The sequence below is a fragment of the Oncorhynchus nerka genome, linkage group LG15 (genome assembly GCF_034236695.1).
Source record: "Oncorhynchus nerka isolate Pitt River linkage group LG15, Oner_Uvic_2.0, whole genome shotgun sequence".
Taxonomy (NCBI): Eukaryota; Metazoa; Chordata; class Actinopteri; order Salmoniformes; family Salmonidae; genus Oncorhynchus; species Oncorhynchus nerka.
The window spans coordinates 73,404,313-73,417,740 of NC_088410.1; positions in this window are offsets into that span (position 1 = coordinate 73,404,313).

The following is a 13,428-nucleotide window of genomic DNA, read 5'->3' on the forward strand; positions in this document are numbered from 1 at the left end:
AGGGCGTAGTGTGAAACAGGCAAAGCATCAATGCAGGATTAAGATTGAATCCTACTACACCGGTTCTAACACTCGTCGGATGTGCCAGGGCTTGAAAGCTATTACGGACTACAAAGGGAAACCCAGCCGTGAGCTGCCCAGTGACGCGAGCCTACCAGACGAGCTAAATGCCTTTTATGCTCTCTTCAAGGCAAGCAACACCAAAGCATGCATGAGAGCACCAGATGTTCTGGACAGGTCAACATTCACAAAGCCACGGGGCCAGACATATTACCAGTATGTGTACTCAAAGCACGCACGGACCAACTGGCAAGTGTCTTCACTGACATTTTCAACCTCTACCTGACCGAGTCTGTAATACTCATCAGACCAAATGACATATTTTCACCAGTCCAATGTCCATTGCTCGTGTTTCTTGGCCCAAGCAAGTCTCTTCTTCTTATTGGTGTCCTTTAGTAATGGTTTCTTCACAGCAATTTGACCATGAAGGCCTGATTCACGCAGTCTCCTCTGAACAGTTGATGTTGAGATTTTTTAAAACTCTGTGAAGTATTTATTTAGGCTACAATTTCTGAGGCTGGTAACTCTAATGAACTTCTCCTGTGCAGCAGAGGTAACTCTGGTTCTTACTTTCCTGTGGTGGTCCTCATGAGAGCCAGTTTCATCATAATGCTTGATGGTTTTTGCGACTGCACTTGAAGAAACGTTCAAAGTTCTTGAAATTCCGTATTGACTGACCTTCATGTCTTAAAGTGATGATGGACTGCCATTTCTCTTTCCTTATTTGAGCTTATCTTGCCATAATGTGGACTTGGTCTTTCAGCAAATAGGGCTATTTTCTGTATACCACCTCTACCTTGTCACAATGCAACTGATTGGCTCAAACACTTAATTAAGAAGGAAATTCCACAAAGGACCTTTCAACAAGACACACCTGTTAATTGAAATGCATTCCAGTTGAGACAATGCCAAGAGTGTGCATAGCTGTCATCAAGGCAAATGGTGGCTACTTTGAAGATTCTCAAATATAAAATATATTTTGATTTGTTTAACACTTTTTTTGTTACTACCTGATTCCATATGTGTTTCGTTATAGTTTTGATGTCTTCAGTATTATTCTACAATGTAGAAAATAGAACAAATAAAGAAAAACCCTTGAATTAATCGGTGTATCCAAACTTTTGACAGGTATTTTTTGTAAGGTGCACTTGAGAGTGTTGTGTCCTTTTCCTGCAGTCAATAACCGAAAGTGCCCTCTTTGACCTTATTGAATGTTATTAATATTTTTAATCATTTCATAATAATACTGATTTTCTTTTACATTTAATGACCAAAATCTGGTGTTTCTTTGTCAAACAGTTGTGTTATATTTTAGTCTTCTGTGATGTATACAAAGTGTAATATTGGGATGCTAAGTCAAAATTATATCAGACATGGTACAGGTGTCTTCTTTTAGCCCATATTTATTTGAACCTTTATTTAACTAGGCAAGTCAGTTTAAGAACAAATTCTTATTTACAAGGATGGCCTACACTGTCCAAACTGACACCTCTAGCAATGAGAAGGAGTGACTTAGACCACATTTAACATTTAAGTCATTTAGCAGACGCTCTTATCCAGAGCGACTTACAAATTGGTGCATTCACCTTATGACATCCAGTGGAACAGTAGTGCATCTAAATCTTTTAAGGGGGGGGGGTGAGAGGGATTACTTTATCCTATCCTAGGTATTCCTTAAAGAGGTGGGGTTTCAGGTGTCTCCGGAAGGTGGTGATTGACTCCGCTGTCCTGGCGTCGTGAGGGAGTTTGTTCCACCATTGGGGGGCCAGAGCAGCGAACAGTTTTGACTGGGCTGAGCGGGAACTGTACTTCCTCAGTGGTAGGGAGGCGAGCAGGCCAGAGGTGGATGAACGCAGTGCCCTTGTTTGGGTGTAGGGCCTGATCAGAGCCTGGAGGTAGTGAGGTGCCGTTCCCTCACAGCTCCGTAGGCAAGCACCATGGTCTTGTAGCGGATGCGAGCTTCAACTGGAAGCCAGTGGAGAGAGCGGAGGAGCGGGGTGACGTGAGAGAACTTGGGAAGGTTGAACACCAGACGGTCTGCGGCGTTCTGGATGAGTTGTAGGGGTTTAATGGCACAGGCAGGGAGCCCAGCCAACAGCGAGTTGCAGTAATCCAGACGGGAGATGACAAGTGCCTGGATTAGGACCTGCGCCGCTTCCTGTGTGAGGCAGGGTCGTACTCTGCGGATGTTGTAGAGCATGAACCTACAGGAACGGGCCACCGCCTTGATGTTAGTTGAGAACGACAGGGTGTTGTCCAGGATCACGACAAGGTTCTTAGCGCTCTGGGAGGAGGACACAATGGAGTTGTCAACCGTGATGGCGAGATCATGGAACGGGCAGTCCTTCCCCGGGAGGAAGAGCAGCTCCGTCTTGCCGAGGTTCAGCTTGAGGTGGTGATCCGTCATCCACACTGATATGTCTGCCAGACATGCAGAGATGCGATTCGCCACCTGGTCATCAGAAGGGGGAAAGGAGAAGATTAATTGTGTGTCGTCTGCATAGCAATGATAGGAGAGACCATGTGAGGTTATGACAGAGCCAAGTGACTTGGTGTATAGCGAGAATAGGAGAGGGCCTAGAACAGAGCCCTGGGGGACACCAGTGGTGAGAGCACGTGGTGTGGAGACGGATTCTCGCCACGCCACCTGGTAGGAGCGACCTGTCAGGTAGGACGCAATCCAAGCGTGGGCCGCGCCGGAGATGCCCAACTCGGAGAGGGTAGAGAGGAGGATCTGATGGTTCACAGTATCGAAGGCAGCCGATAGGTCTAGAAGGATGAGAGCAGAGGAGAGAGAGTTAGCTTTAGCAGTGCGGAGCGCCTCCGTGATACAGAGAAGAGCAGTCTCAGTTGAATGACTAGTCTTGAAACCTGACTGATATGGATCAAGAAGGTCATTCTGAGAGAGATAGCGGGAGAGCTGGCCAAGGACGGCACGTTCAAGAGTTTTGGAGAGAAAAGAAAGAAGGGATACTGGTCTGTAGTTGTTGACATCGGAGGGATCGAGTGTAGGTTTTTTCAGAAGGGGTGCAACTCTCGCTCTCTTGAAGACGGAAGGGACGTAGCCAGCGGTCAGGGATGAGTTGATGAGCGAGGTGAGGTAAGGGAGAAGGTCTCCGGAAATGGTCTGGAGAAGAGAGGAGGGGATAGGGTCAAGCAGGCAGGTTGTTGGGCGGCCGGCCGTCACAAGACGCGAGATTTCATCTGGAGAGAGAGGGGAGAAAGAGGTCAGAGCACAGGGTAGGGCAGTGTGAGCAGAACCAGCGGTGTCGTTTGACTTAGCAACGAGGATCGGATGTCGTCGACCTTCTTTTCAAAATGGTTGACGAAGTCATCTGCAGAGAGGGAGGAGGGGGAGGGGAGGAGGATTCAGGAGGGAGGAGAAGGTGGCAAAGAGCTTCCTAGGGTTAGAGGCAGATGCTTGGAATTTAGAGTGGTAGAAAGTGGCTTTAGCAGCAGAGAGAAGAGGAAAATGTAGAGAGGAGGGAGTGAAAGGATGCCAGGTCCGCAGGGAGGCGAGTTTTCCTCCATTTCCGCTCGGCTGCCCGGAGCCCTGTTCTGTGAGCTCGCAATGAGTCGTCGAGCCACGGAGCGGGAGGGGAGGACCGAGCCGGCCTGGAGGATAGGGGACATAGAGAGTCAAAGGATGCAGAAAGGGAGGAGAGGAGGGTTGAGGAGGCAGAATCAGGAGATAGGTTGGAGAAGGTTTGAGCAGAGGGAAGAGATGATAGGATGGAAGAGGAGAGAGTAGCGGGGGAGAGAGAGCGAAGGTTGGGACGGCGCGATACCATCCGAGTAGGGGAAGTGTGGGAAGTGTTGGATAAGAGCGAGAGGGAAAAGGATACAAGGTAGTGGTCGGAGACTTGGAGGGGAGTTGCAATGAGGTTAGTGGAAGAACAGCATCTAGTAAAGATGAGGTCGAGCGTATTTCCTGCCTTGTGAGTAGGGGGAAGGTGAGAGGGTGAGGTCAAAAGAGGAGAGGAGTGGAAAGAAGGAGGCAGAGAGGAATGAGTCAAAGGTAGACGTGGGGAGGTTAAAGTCGCCCAGAACTGTGAGAGGTGAGCCGTCCTCAGGAAAGGAGCTTATCAAGGCATCAAGCTCATTGATGAACTCTCCGAGGAACCTGGAGGGCGATAAATGATAAGGATGTTAAGCTTGAAAGGGCTGGTAACTGTGACAGCATGGAATTCAAAGGAGGCGATAGACAGATGGGTAAGGGAGAAAGAGAGAATGACCACTTGGGAGAGATGAGGATCCCGGTGCCACCACCCGCTGACCAGAAGCTCTCGGGGTGTGCGAGAACACGTGGGCAGACGAAGAGAGAGCAGTAGGAGTAGCAGTGTTGTCTGTGGTGATCCATGTTTCCGTCAGTGCCAAGAAGTCGAGGGACTGGAGGGAGGCATAGGCTGAGATGAACTCTGCCTTGTTGGCCGCAGATCGGCAGTTCCAGAGGCTACCGGAGACCTGGAACTCCACGTGGGTCGTGTGCGCTGGGACCACCAGATTAGGGTGGCCGCGGCCACGCGGTGTGGAGCGTTTGTATGGTCTGTGCAGAGAGGAGAGAACAGGCATAGACAGACACATAGTTGACAGGCTACACAAGAGGCTACGCTAATGCAAAGGAGATTGGAATGACAAGTGGACTACACGTCTCGAGTGTTCAGAAAGTTAAGCTTACGTAGCAAGAATCTTATTGACTAAAATGATTAAAATGATACAGTACTGCTGAAGTAGGCTAGCTGGCAGAGGCTGCGTTGTTGACTATGTAGGCTAGCTGGCAGTGGCTGCATTGTTGACACTACACTAATCAAGTCGTTCCGTTGAGTGTAATAGTTTCTACTGTGCTGCTATTCGGGGCTAGCTGGCTAGCTAGCAGTGTTGATTACGTTACGTTGCGTTAAAAGAACGACAATAGCTGGCTAGCTAACCTAGGAAATCGCTCTAGACTACACAATTATCTTTGATACAAAGACGGCTATGTAGCTAGCTATGTAGCTAGCTACGATCAAACAAATCAAGCCATTGTACTGTAATGAAATGAAATAAAAAATGTGATACTACCTGTGGAGCGAAGCGAAATGCGACCGGGTTGTTGAGTGCGGAAGTTCTGTTCGGTAGATGTTGGCTAGCTGTTGGCTAGCTAGCAGTGTCTCCTACGTTAAGGACGACAAATAGCTGGCTAGCTAACCTCGGTAAATTAAGATAATCACTCTAAAACTACACACTCTAAACTACACAATTATCTTGGATACGAAGACAGCAAAGACAACTATGTAGCTAGCTAACACTACACTAATCAAGTCGTTCAGTTGAGTGTAATAGTTGTGCTGCTAATCGGTAGACGGTGGACGTTAGCTAGCTGGCTAGCTGCAGGGCAGATAGCAGTGTAGACTGCGTTAGGACGACGAAATACGATAATTACGCAATTATCTATGATACAAAGACGGCTATGTAGCTAGCTAAGAAGAAATTGCTAAGATTAGACAAATCAAACCGTTGTACTATAATGAAATGTAATGAAATGTAATACTACCTGCGGACCGAGTGCGGATGCGACCGCTCGCTCCAACCCGGAAGTTGTACCACTGCGCCCCTCGGGAGCCCTGGTACAGCAACTCCACCGTAACCATGTGTGTGAGGTCTATATTTTTGTTTCAAAGTAGATTTGTTTAAGACCACCAAGAATCTCTCTGTGTGACAGTGATTTAGCTCACTCCAGTAAAAGGTTATTAAGTGTTAACTTTTTGACACCAGTAGCCCTACATATGTTTTAACAGGGAGCCATTAGAATGAAGTTGAATAGAGCAGGTATTCCCAAACAGGTACGCTCACTGCCGTTGGGGGGTACGCCAAATAAAAATGTGATTCACATAAAAGTATTTATAAAAACATTTTAAAAAAGAAATCTTCACATTTTCAAACAGTCCATTTATATTTTCCAACGGGGCTATACATTTGGGTGAGTTTTTTTCCTCGCCTGAGTAGCCTCTTTTCACTGCCAAAAATAAAAATTCAACCATCTAGTGTTCCACGGAATAACAACACAATGTCAAATACAAATATCCCAACGCCACTTGGGAACACTTCAGCATCCACCAAGAGGCTCTTGCTGCCAAGGGAATGCCTGACAGCTTGAAAGACGTTTTGGACACAACAGTGAAAATGGTTAACTTTGTTAAAGCAAGGCCCCTGAACTCTCATGTATTTTCTGCACTATGCAATGATATGGGCAGCGACCATGTAACACTTTTACAAAATACAGAAGTGCGCTGGTTATCAAGGGGTAAAGTATTGACACATTTTTTTTTAAATTGAGAGACGAACTTAAAGTTTTCTTTACTGACATAATTTTCACTGACCGCTTGCATGATGACGAGTTTCTCACACGACTGGCCTATCTGGGTGATGATTTTTCTCGCCTGATTGATCTGAATCTAGGATTACAGGGACTCTCCGCAACTATATTCAATGTGCGGGACAAAATTGCGGATATGATTAAGCAGTTGGAGCTCGTCTCTGTCTACATTAAAAAGGACAACACACAGGTCTTTCCATCATTGTATGATTTTATGTGTGCAAAGGAACTCAAGCTTACGGACAATGTTGAATGTGATATAGTGAAGCACCTGAGGGAGTTAAGTGCCCAATTACGCAGGTACTTTCCTGAAATGGATGACACAAACAACTGGATTCGTTATCCCTTTCATGCCCTGCCTCCAGTCCACTGACAGATATCTGAACAAGAGAGCTTCATCGAAATTGCAACAAGTGGTTCTGTGAAAATTGAATTTAATCAGAAGCCACTGCCAGATTTCTGGATTGGGCTGCGTTCAGAGTATCCTGCCTTGGCAAATCGCGCTGTTAAGACACTGATGCCCTTTGTAACCACATACCTACTGTATGTGAGAGTGGATTCTCAACCCTCACTAGCATGAAAATGAAATCCAGGCACAGACTGTGTGTGGAAAATGATTTAAGTACGATCAAATCAAAATCAAATCAAATCAAATGTATTTATATAGCCCTTTGTACATCAGCTGATATCTCAAAGTGCTGTACAGAAACCCAGCCTAAAACCCAAACAGCAAGCAATGCAGGTGTAGAAGCACGGTGGCTAGGAAAAACTCCCTAGAAAGGCCAAAACCTAGGAAGAAACCTAGAGAGGAACCAGGCTATGAGGGGTGGCCAGTCCTCTTCTGGCTGTGCCGGGTGGAGATTATAACAGAACATGGCCAAGATGTTCAAATGTTCATAAATGACCAGCATGGTCAAATAATAATAATCACAGGCAGAACAGTTGAAACTGGAGCAGCAGCATGGCCAGGTGGACTGGGGACAGCAAGGAGTCATCATGCCAGGTAGTCCTGAGGCATGGTCCTAGGGCTCAGGTCCTCCGAGAGAGAGAAAGAAAGAGAGAAAGAGAGAATTAGAGAGAAATTCACACAGGACACCGGATAAGACAGGAGAAATACTCCAGATATAACAAACTGACCCTAGCCCCCCGACACAAACTACTGCAGCATAAATACTGGAGGCTGAGACAGGAGGGGTCAGGAGACACTGTGGCCCCATCCGATGATACAGGGCCAAACAGGAAGGATATAACCCCACCCACTTTGACAAAGCACAGCCCCCACACCACTAGAGGGATACCTTCAACCACCAACTTACCATCCGACAAAGCCGAGTATAGCCCACAAAGATCTCCGCCACGGCACAACCCAAGGGGGGGCGCCAACCCAGACAGGAAGATCACATCAGTGACTAAACCCACTCAAGTGACGCACCCCTCCTAGGCACGGCATGAATTAGCACCAGTAAGCCAGTGACTCAGCCCCTGTAATAGGGTTAGATGCAGAGAATCCCAGTGGAAAGAGGGGAACCGGCCACGCAGAGAAAGCAAGGGTGGTTCGTTGCTCCAGAGCCTTTCCGTTCACCTTCACACTCCTGGGCCAGACTACACTCAATCATGTGCATCCTTTCAAGCACACCCTTCTCATTAACCTGTGGTGAGTTATTCACATTTTTTGATGAACAAATAAGGATTTATATGTACGATGGTTAAATTATTGATTATTATTGTATTATTATTTTGTGCCCTGGTCCTATAAGAGCTCTTTGTCACTTCCCACGAGCTGGGTTGTGACAAAAACTCACACTCATTCTTATGTTTAATACATTTATCTGTGTGTGGCAGGCTTACAATGATGGCAAAAAAACAACATTTGAGAGTGCGCTGACCCTGGTGCTAGAGGGGGTACGTAGGTAGAGGTTGAATGTTTGAAGGGGTATGGGACTATAAAAGGTTTGGGAACCACTGCACGTGAGGTACAGCTGTAACTATGTGTCAGGTGAATCAATATGATCTGAAATATTTTGGCAGAAGTAGTTTCGTGACCCACGTAACATCCCACTGGGGAAAAACTGGGACACGCCATTTCAACAAGCGTAAGGGAATTTCATATTTCTTTCACACAACTTTCAAGTAAATCAAATGACATGGTGACATTTTTTATTGATTTCAAGTTGAATTCATGTTAGTTGACAACTCAACCAAATGTAAATAAAAATTGGACTTTGAAATGACGTCTGTACCCAGTGGGATAAATGGTATGTCATAGCCCTCAACCCAAGCCCAAAATGTAATTGAGTAGCTGGCACAAGATTTGAGTTCTGGCAGCAATACCTCATGTTGAGTCATACAGCTTTACCCGAGGGCCCTCAGTGTTCTTCATAGCCTCCACCGCCGCTGAATGCAACTCCACCGCCGCTAACCGCAAGGCCCTGCAGTGGATGGTACGCTCAGCCGAACGCACCATTGGGTGCACACTGACTGCCCTCCGGGACACCTACAACTCTAGGTATCGCAGGAAGGCCAAGAAGGTCATGAGAGATCTCTGCCACCGGAGCCACAGCCTATTCTCCCCTGCTTCCATCACTCAAGACGCGGGCAGTACAGGAGCATCATGTCAAAAACTGACAGACTGGCAAAGAGCTTCTATCCCCAGACTATCAGGCTGCTGAATAGTCACCACTAGTCAGCTAACTGTTCCCCCTGTCCCCCTCCTGCCCTCCGGATCCCCCCTCCCCACTGCTCCCCTCCTGCCCTCCGGATCCCCCTCCCCACTGCTCCCCTGTCCCCCTCCTGCCCTCCGGATCCCCCTCCCCACTGCTCCCCCTGTCCCCCTCCTGCCCTCCCGGATCCCCCTCCCCACTGCTCCCCCTCCTGCCCTCCGGATCCCCCTCCCCACTGCTCCCCCTGTCCCCCTCCTGCCCTCCGGATCCCCCTCCACACTGCTCCCCCTGTCCCCCTCCTTCCCTCCGGATCCCCCTCCCACTGCTCCCCCTCCTGCCCTCCGGATCCCCCTCCCCACTGCTCCCCCTGTCCCCCTCCTGCCCTCCGGATCCCCCTCCCCTCCTGCCCTCCGGATCCCCCTCCCCACTGCTCCCCCTGTCCCCCTCCTGCCCTCTGGATCCCCCTCCCCTCCTGCCCTCCGGATCCCCCTCCCCACTGCTCCTCCTGTCCCCCTCCTGCCCTCGGATCCCCCCTCCCCACTGCTCCCCCTGTCTCCCTCCTGCCCTCCGGATCCCCCTCCCCACTGCTCCCCCTGTCCCCCTCCTGCCCTCCGGATCCCCCTCCCACTGCTCCCCCTGTCCCCCTCCTGCCCTCCGGATCCCCCTCCCCACTGCTCCCCCTGTCCCACTCCTGCCCTCCGGATCCCCCTCCCCACTGCTCCCCGGATAGATATTTTACCCCAGAATTTCACTGTACCCTGCAATTACATACGTGACCCTGTGCATGTGATTAATAAACTCTAAACTAAAACTAAACTTTCTCATCATCTCTGTATTCACTGGTGTCAGCTTCATCCAGTGTGACTGTAATAATGTTGTGAATAAACAACAAGCTCTGTAGATATCAGACAATGGCTTCTTTACAGGCCTTTGGGGACAAATCATGTTATCTTTACAACCGGACATTACAGACCGCTTAATCAACTGTGCCAGGAGAAACAATTGTGTTTGGATGTCCTTGGGAAGTAAATAGGGTTAAACCAAGGCCTTATATCTTTTAAAGGGTTAATACATTATGTTACTCCTCTTCAGGAGACCTCTGTGTGTGTGTTAAAACCTGTTTTTGAGTGTTGTGATCTTCAGACACTATCAGAAGGCGTCTACGTTCAGACTCCTCCTGTCTGGATCCCACCGTGGTTATCTGTTTTTCTGAGAACACAAGGCTGCCACAGACCTGATGAAATCAGCCACCTGTCAGAAGATGCTTACACTCATTCACCTTGTTATGAACCTGTGATGAAAGGTCAAGTTTTGGTCAAACCCACTTCTGAGTTTTTACTTGCTGATAAGATGGTTCCTGCTGTCAGGGGGAGGTTAGATTTATTAAAATGTTGCTGCCAGGGACACTCACGCAAGGAAGACTGGGAGAGGTTATATGAGTTACAGTATGTCTTAGACATTTTGCAGAACTCGGGGAGAACTATCATATACTGCTATACTGTACTCTGTACCAAATTCTGCTTACAATTGTATTCCTAAAGAAGTATTTTAATACTTAAACAAAGAGACTGTGTTTCCTTTCCATTAGTAATGTATGTTTGATAATTATATAGACCTGATCATTTGATGAAGAAATTGACCAACATTTTGGCGAGCTTGGCAGGAGCGAGTGACCACTTCGCTGGACTGACCATTGATCCACGTGCAAGCGCTACAAAATTATAAGCTAAGCAGACATCTGTTACAGTGGGGCTAAAAAGTATTTAGTAAGCCACCAATTGTGCAAGTTCTCCCACTTAAAAAGATGAGAGAGGCCTGTAATTTTCATCATAGGTATACTTCAACTATGACAGACAAAATGAGAAAAAATCCAGAAAATCACATTGTAGGATTTTTAATGAATTTATTTGCAAATGATGGTGGAAAAAAAGTATTTGGTCACCTACAAACAAGCAAGATTTCTGGCTCTCACAGACCTGTAAACTTCTTCTTTAAGAGGCTCCTCTGTCCTCCTCTCGTTACCTGTATTAATGGCACCTGTTTGAACTTGTTATCAGTATAAAAGACACCTGTCCACAACCTCAAACAGTCGCACTCCAACCTCCACTATGTCCAAGACCAAAGAGCTGTCAAAGGACACCAGAAACAAAATTGTAGACCTGCACCAGGCTGGGAAGAATGAATCTTCAATAGGTAAGCAGCTTGGTTTGAAGAAATCAAATGTGGGAGCAATTATTAGGAAATGGAAGACATACAAGACCACTGATAATCTCCCTCGATCTGGGGCTCCACGCAAGATCTCACCCCGTGGGGTCAAAATGATCACAAGAATGGTGATCAAAAATCCCAGAACCACATGGGGGGACCTAGTGAATGACCTGCAGAGAGCTGGGACCAAAGTAAAAAGCCTACCATCAGTAACACACTACGCCGCCAGGGACTCAATTCCTGCAGTGCCAGACGTGTCCCCCTGCTTAAGCCAGTACATGTCCAGGCCCGTCTGAAGTTTGCTAGAGAGCATTTGGGTATCCAGAAGAAGATTGGGAGAATGTCATATGGTCAGATGAAACCAAAATATAACTTTTTGGAAAAAACTCAACTCGTCGTGTTTGGAGGACAAAGAATGCTGAGTTGCATCCAAAGAACACCATACCTACTGTGAAGCATGGGGGTGGAAACATCATGCTTTGGGACTGTTTTTCTGCAAAGGGACCAGGACGACTGATATGTGTAAAGGAAAGAATGAATGGGGCCATGTATCGTGAGATTTGGAGTGAAAACCTCCTTCCATCAGCAAGGGCATTGAATATGAAACGTGGCTGGGTCTTTCAGCATGACAATAATCCCAAACACACCGCCCGGGCAGCGAAGGAGTGGCTTCGTAAGAATCATTTCAAGGTCCTGGAGTGGCCTAGCCAGTCTCCAGATCTCAACCCCATAGAAAATCTTTGGAGGGAGTTGAAAGTCCGTGTTGCCCAGCAACAACCCCAAAACATCACTGCTCTAGAGGAGATCTGCGTGGAGGAATGGGCCAAAATACCAGCAACAGTGTGTGAAAACCTTGTGAAGACTTACAGAAAACGTTTGACCTCTGTCATTGCCAACAAAGGGTATATAACAAAGTATTGAGATAAACTTTTGTTATTGACCAAATACTTATTTTCCACCATAATTTGCAAGTAAATTCATTAAAAATCCTACAATGTGATTTTCTGGATTTTCTTTTCTAATTTTGTCTGTCATAGTTGAAGTGTACCTATGATGATTATTGTTACACAACCCTTGGGAGGAAGCACAGATCAGCTAGGTGGAAATAGGTTGTACATTCCTGGGTTAAATGTTTATTATTGTGAGACTTGCTGATAGTTTTTTTGCGAAATTCCAAGTATAAACGCCAATTGTTATGATTATTGTGAGACTTGGTGATAGGCTCAGGGCGAAATTCCAAGTATAAATGCTGATTGTTGTGATAAAGGGTTTGAAAATGTTTCTGTTAAGGTATTCTGTAATTGTTCTATGTAGTTTGTAATTGTTCTATGTATCATGTCTTCTGTGTGGTGTGACTGGATGGTGGGACTTTAAATCAGGAGTTAGTTATTATAAACAATATAATGCCTCTGTATATGAATGAACTGAGTGGACATTCGGATCAGATGCTTGAAGAGTTTCCCGTGGGGGTATAAACTTTAAAGCACACACCATTGCTGTATTATGGAATACACCTGCCCATGTGTTACTGACCCATTTTAAAAATAAATAGTTTTGAAGTAATTGTTTCTCCATTGGAAGGAGAAGATTATCATGGAGATACCAGGATTGTTGTGGAGGTTATACCAAAGTTTATACCAGTTATAAATCATCTTGAACCCTTTACTATTTTGTGGTTGCTCCATAGAGAACGATTATTATACACCATCCATACATTACATGGTATTCAGTTATAATTTACTTATCACCCTGCTTTAAATAAACATATGCGAGTTAAGGGATAAACTATACCCATATAGGGTTATTTTGCATTAATTTATCTGTATTCACATTACACGTAGAACCTAATTAGTAAAAAATAAAAAATAATAACGTTTTTGAGATATGGCAGACGGGAGCTCAGAGACGGTAGCAATAAAAACCACCACCACAATTAATAACTACAGTTAATAATTGGGAAAACCCCCACTATGGAAGAGGACAACCTTGTAACGGTTGTCGTATGAAGAAGGTGTGGACCAAAGGGCAGCGTGGTAAGTGTTCATGTTATTTTTATTTAAACTGAACATAAACAAAATAACAAAGAGAATGAATGAAAATGAAACAGTCCTGTCAGGTGCAGAAACACAAAACAGAAAACAACTA